The 6,888-nt window shown below is 39.9% G+C and overlaps 1 pseudogene across 1 annotated transcript; it reads left to right on the forward strand.

Annotated features, from left to right (window-relative positions):
* The first annotated feature begins 5,706 nt into the window (after positions 1-5,706).
* Positions 5,707-6,136, forward strand: LOC308563426 (nuclear nucleic acid-binding protein C1D pseudogene; annotated as a pseudogene). Its single transcript has one exon. The product of its transcript is annotated as a nuclear nucleic acid-binding protein C1D pseudogene (transcript).
* Positions 6,137-6,888: the final 752 nt, after the last annotated feature.

Consider the following 6,888-nt stretch of genomic DNA (forward strand, 5'->3'; position numbering starts at 1 on the left):
AGCACAGCAATGTGCTGTTTAAATTAAAAATAGATGAAGGAAATGATTTCCCCCATGGAAGAGTCTCTTTAAATTTTAACTTTGGTCATTTGAATGAAAATTGTGCACCAAGATGCAGAATGTCAAAGATTATTTGAAACCTGTCAAAAAAAATTACTGGCTATTTGAGACCTGCATTTCCTGGATGACTTAGAGAGAAGGCATAAGGCCTGGTAGTAAATCTTGGCTTGTTTGATAACTTGATTCTGTATATATTATTCCAGATGTCTACTTGTCTGAATTATTTTATTTAGGGAGGGATGGAGAGAAAAAGCAGTGATGAAACTAGATGGAATTGTTTAGATAGAAAGAATTCCATTTAAGTGTAATTCCCCTGATAGCATTAATTTGGTGAAAAACCTGGTACATGACCTGCTCCTAACCTTATATTGAGCAGTCAAAGATAGCTTTAAAAAAAATGCATTGTCAATTCTAAGCTGCAGTAGCTCTCGTTTGCCGCCAACAATGGCACCTCGCATTCTGTGTGTGAAGTAACTAATAAGGGCCTGATTGAAGTTTTGACTTCCATTACTCCAGTCATGGCGGGGTCCCCTGAGGACGAGTAGGAAATGCCATTAGACCCTACCCGTCTGTGCCTGACTCCTGCATTCTGAGCCATCCACCCCTGCTGCAGCTAGTGCTGCTCTGACTCTAATAATGTTTGTGTATGTCAGCGCTTGTCTCCGATCACGCCCCAGCATTACACAGAAATGGCACGTGGAAGCTCACCCGGATCATTGCAGGGCTGCGCTAGCAAACATTGATAATTCGTTTCTTTCCTTCTCAAGCTTTAATTTCTCCCCTCCCTCCCCTCCCTCCCTCCCTCCCTCCCTCCCTCCCTCCCTCCCTCCCTCCCTCCCTTCCTTCCTTCCTTCCTTCCTTCCTTCCTTCCTTCCTTCCTCTCTCTTTCTGATCCTTTCATCCATTTTAAGAGGAAGTATTCAAAAGATGGTACCTCTTGGCCTAAATCAGCTATTCCATCCATGATTAGAAGCAGGTGATTTTTCCTCTTTTAAGTCTTCTGGAGAAAGTATAAATGTAGTCAGATGAGGGAGAAATGGAAAAACAGATAGAGGAGGAAGGAAACGAGGGAACGCAGACGGTAACATAGAGGTTAATTGAGAGGAGTAACGGCCAAATATGAGAAGCGGAAAATAAGCTGAAATTGTAAAGAAAGAAATACAAGTGATCATGAGTGAGAGGTCATCCCGTGATTTATGATGAGACCTCTTAATATTCTCAGACTTCAGTTTGGTTTTCTATAGAATGGGAATGCTATCCCTTCTTGGTAAAATACTCTTTGAAATCTTTGTATGGTAGACAGTCTTTCTCAGGGAATTACTAGGCTTCCTTAAAAAACCAAGCAAACAGATTTCTAGTGAATGCCAGGACCAGTTACTTTTCTTTGCTTTAAAGCTGTAGCATATATTGGAAAATATTGATTATTCAAAAATCACCTTGGGCCTTTCTGGCCAATTCTAGATAATACATTTTCCTCTTTTACCTCTTAGGATATAAATTTAATAAGTAGACAATTCTTAACAATTGTGCCCTTTGCCATTTAACTTTAGGATGCATGTGTATGCTCCAAAGGTATATAGAAAGCATTTTAGAATCACTTAACTTTTAGAAAATCATTATGATATTATTTAAAATCAGTCGTTTTTGTTTTCCTTTATAAGCCAATCTGAAAGGACAATGTTTGGACCATCCACCCATAGGTCAGCCTTCTGATCTTGTAAATGGATTTCTTTATTTTGTCTTTCCAGCTGTAGCTCAATCCCATCAAACAAAATTTTTTTTAACCCTCCCCTGAGGATATGTTTCCATTGAATTGAGCTCACAATCCTTTGTTGTATGAGATGACGCTCAACCAACTGAGCCACCCGGCCAGGGCCTGTCAAACTAAATTTTCTGAGATCATTTTTAAAAGTTCTGTAAAGAACCCCTGTGGCCCGCCTCTAGAGCTTTCCCTCTCCTTCTTATTGTCTTATATCAGGTGGAGAAAGTTTCTAAAAGAGGGATGAATTATTCTTGCAAAGCCACGTTTCTGTTAATATATCCCCCGTTCAACCTCTTGGCCTACGCATTACTGTGTTTTACATCATTGCTGTACATTTTGTTATTGATTTTGATTAAATCCATTTGGAAGTCAATATTCACAACAGTAAAAACAGAGGGTATGTCTGACGACTACGTACAGTCCATTTACCCTCCTCTAGCCTGCCCCTGAGCATGCGTTAAAGATCTGGAAGCCTTCTCCCTCTTCGGTAAATCTCATCATATGAGGTGCTTCCAAAGCAAGAAATTACATCCAGCTCATGACTTAATGGTGCCTTCCAAGTATGTAGAGCTGGAAGATGGTTCATGTTTATAAGGCTTTAAAAACACTCTTCAGCCTCTAAACTGTCCCTGTCACCAAACCTGTCACCAGCCAGTCCTGTCACCAGCTGGCTGAGTTTCAGTTTATTATTCACCATGTGCTGGAAGCGCCATGTCCATGAGAAAGCCCCCTTGCTGCTCCTAAGGCAGAGGGGGGCTTCAGTAGTCACAGGGAAAGTGACACCTTGGCTTTTAGCATCAGCTTCCAAGGGAAGAGGTACAGGGCCAAAGAATGCATCCGGTTGAGATCAGTCAGCTGTGATACAGAAAGAGTAACTCACCAATAGCTAAAATAGCCAATCAGCTGGAAACGGGCTTCCAAAGCTTCAGAACACTGTCACCTGCCAGCTGAACAGGGACCACTCACCATCCATTGTTGCTGAAGAGAACAAAGATGGGGCGAGCAAGTGCTCTTAAAAAGCTGCAAATGATTACCCCCACCTATATTTCTGGTTTTTTAACTGGCCATTCTGTAATAGATAATTGTGTAATAGTTTCTCAAGTGTAAAAAACAAAATTTCTCAAATATGAAAAACAAATACCCCTCCTAAAAATAAAATCATTTTTATTTTAAAATTTGATATCTGAAAAAAAAAATTGGTATCTGGTTCATCACAGAATTTTATACTAATTTTGATTTAAAAATATTAAAATGTTATTTATCTTGCTGGCCAGGTGTGGCTCAGTGGTTGAACATGGACCTAGGATCCAGGAGATCGGGGTTCGATTCCTGGTCAGGGCACATGCCCGGGTTGTGGGCTCCATCCTCAGTGGGGGGGCGTGCAGGAGGCAGCCGATCAATGACTCTCTCATCACTGATGTTTCTATCTCTCTCTTCCTCTCTTAAATCAATGGAGATATATTTTAAAAAATATATTATTTATGTTGATTATAATATTTTTGATGTCTCTTTAAATTTTGTACCAGAGGTAGTCCCTACCTGTTAGTTAAACATTGCCCTGTGTTCACAGTGAGACAGACACTGTAACCATTTTATGGGTCATAATCTGAGGCTGATGAAGGTTAAAAGTCTTGTCTAAGAAAGGTTATGTCTGAAATGGTCTAGAACTCTGGTTTTCTGAACCCTCTTCCGGTATTCGTTTCATTTTGGAAATTCCAGGTCATCCTAGCTACATAAAAATGAATGTTAACCATTATTGCAATTAACATACATACAGTATATCACTTTATATATAAAGCACATGTGCACACTTAATCTTCATGACAAGTCTATATATAGGTCTCATAATGTTCTGTTTAGAAAGAACTAGAGGGGGCACAGAAATTTAATAACTTGACCAGACTCCCACAGAAAATAAATGATAGAATATGGACACGAACCCAGATTTTCCAAGTCTGAATTTTATGCTCTTCTAACATGGGCAGGGGAAGATTTTTTTTAAACAAAACAAAAAAAGATGTTGAATAAAAATGAAATATTTATAAAAATAACAGTATTAAAATTAACACCTTAGCCTAGCTGGTGTGGCTCAGCGGTTGAGCATCAACCTATGATCCAGGAGATCGCAGTTTGATTCCTGGTCAGGGCACATACCCGGGTTGCGGGCTCGATCACCAGTGGGGGGTGCAAGAGGCAGCCGATCAATGATGTTTCTCTCTCTCTCTCTCCCTCTCCCTTCCTCTCTCTGAAATCAATACAGATATATATATTTTTAAAAAATTAACATCTTAATAAATGAACCTTAAACAAAAGAAAACAATAGTTACAAACAGGGAAAAGTAGTTCCAATGTATGTAACTGGCGAGAGACTAGTATGAAGGACATGTAAAGAAACAAATTAATAAGCAAAATGAATAATAGACAAATGGACAAAGGTACAAGTAAATATATGAAGAGAAGGTCAGCATCACACATTATCAGGGAAAGAAGATAAATCCAGGATGAGATACCATTTTACACTCAGCATGCAAAATATTAACATCCTGAACTCCAAGCGTTAGAGAGGAAATGGGTTCACATAAATGCTCATGCGATGCTGCAGCGAGTAAAAGAAGGTGCAGTCATTTGGAAAGCAGTTTGGCATCATCTCCAAAAGCTGATCCATATATACCTGATGGCCCAGAAATTCCACTGTTAGGCATATTCCCAAGATAAACTCTTGGACTTGTGTAATAGGAGCCATGTACACAAATTATACATATATGCACAATGTGGTGTTTTGATAGAATTACAAGCAAAGTGCTTTGAAAGCCCAGAAGAGGGAGGAACTAATACCAGAAGAGACAACTTTTGAGCAGGGATTTGAATCAAGAGGATACTAACTATATCGGCCCAATGAGGTGGCCCACTCCATTGCAAAGGCCTTGAGCTTGGCCTGAAACGCTGGGTGGGACTGGCTGATGGGCCTGACGGGTGGTCCACATTTGGGAGAGCAGGAGGAGGCAAAGAGGAGAGCGGGACATAGACACACACCTGAATGGAGAAAAAACCAAAAATTAGTAGTGATTGGATGGGTTTTGTTCAACAAGACCTCAGGCCTTGAATGAGGGGGACTCTTGACTTGATGTGATAAAGAGAAGACAGCATTTTAGGTTTCTGAGTGAAGGGTGTTTAACATCAAGGAGGCTTGTTTTCAGGTCTTAGCTGGTGAGTGGCTTCCTTCAGGGAGATCTTCCCGCTCTGGAGGTTGGCTAAGCTAAATGGGAGTGAGCCAACATGGGGCTTGCTTGGCTACATGTGGGAGGAGGAATGGGGATCGTCTCCAATCAGAGCCAACGCCAGCTTTCTCTCTACAGCACACCCTGGGTTTGGAGAAAGATTAGCCCAGCTTGCAGAAGGCAGAATTGGGCGGAAGAGAGAACACACCAGAGTTTCGGGTTTCAGAAGAGAAGACCATTCAAAACTGACAGGCCATAAAGTAGAGCAGATGAAAGGAGAGGTAGAGGAGAACAAAGGTCCTCATTATGGGGAGCGGCTGCATAATAATAATTAGAGTACTCAATTAATACCTTACAGACTTTGCAGAACGCTTTTGGCACTTGATCATTAAAAGCTGATTTCACACTTGAGGGTCAATTTATAGGTGCTGAACCTGATTTTGATCCAATAGGTGGGCTGAGAAGAGAAGAAGATTGGGCAGGCAATCAGTGGAGAGTTTTTTTGAGAAGTCAAATGAGGCTTGATAATTATGAAGTCATGCAATTGAGGATGTACCCCCAATTACTAAGAATTAAACTGGGCCATGTAGACCTTCCCCAAGTGAGAACAGAAGAAGTCAGCAGTCTGCAGTCAGAAGAGGGCCTTCCCTGAGCATATAGTTGGTCATAATGGCAGAAAGAGAAATAAATGAAGACCATTCAGCAAAAATTCATGAGTATCTATCAGCACTTGAGAATTCCATCGGTGCTGTTGACGACATGCTGGAGACCATGATGTCTGTTTCTGGAAATGAGTTGTTGCAGAAGTTGCACCCACTTGAACAAGCAAAAGTGGATTTAGTTTCTGCTTACTTATCACATTCAATGTTTTGGGTTTATTTGGCAACTCAAGGCGTTAATCCTAAGGAACACCCAGTAAAGCAGGAACTGGGAAGAAACAGAGTATATACATGACCAGAGTCAAGGACATACAGACAAGAAAAAAGCTGCCGAGCTAGACAGAGGTGCAGCTTCACGATTTGTAAAAAATGCCCTCTGGGAACCAAAACTTAAAAATGCATCCAAAGTTCCCAGTAAAGGAAAAAGCGAAAAATAACCTTTTGGTTTTGATGTACACATGTTCAAAAGGCACATAATTTTTACTGTTTTACACAAAATTTATGTGGCAATGAACAGTTTTAAGTGTATTCCTTATTGAATTCATATATAAAATTTACATTTAAATTTGTAATGCTAAATATATTTTTCCCCAGAAAACAAAAGCAACAACAAAAAACTGGGCCATGCAATTTAATGAGATGTTACTTTGTTTTATTAAGGAAAGAACTAGGAAGGTCAGGGGCCACTGATCCTCGAACCAAGAAATTTTAGAGTCAGCAAACACCTTTGATCACCACTTCCAAACCTCTCTTCTAATCCTATAGTACATTATGTCTTTTTCTGCAGTTATGTTCCTGTGCTTACTCATAGCAAATATAAGTATTGCACTTGTCTTTTAATTTCTTCTAGTATTTTATAAACCTGGGTAATGCAATTCTGCTTAAAATCAACAGTTATAGATGGTTTCATCTTTAGCCCACATCTTCCATGACCTCAATTACTGCATTAAAATATTGTTAGCAAATTAAGACTCAAATTGCATTTATTACACAAGATCAAGTTCACTTTACAAGTAATTTACATATTGTCACAATGACTCTGTGCCAATTGCTTATGATTTTGACATTGTTTGTGGGAGAGTGGCCAACACTAATGCACAGGATGGAGACATAATTTATTATGAGACACTCTCTCTATGCTGTGGGATATTGAGGGAACTAGTGCAATATAGCAGAAGTCAGTGCACAT

Source organism: Miniopterus schreibersii (genome assembly GCF_964146895.1).
Source record: "Miniopterus schreibersii genome assembly, chromosome: 1".
In the NCBI taxonomy this organism is placed as follows: domain Eukaryota; kingdom Metazoa; phylum Chordata; class Mammalia; order Chiroptera; family Miniopteridae; genus Miniopterus; species Miniopterus schreibersii.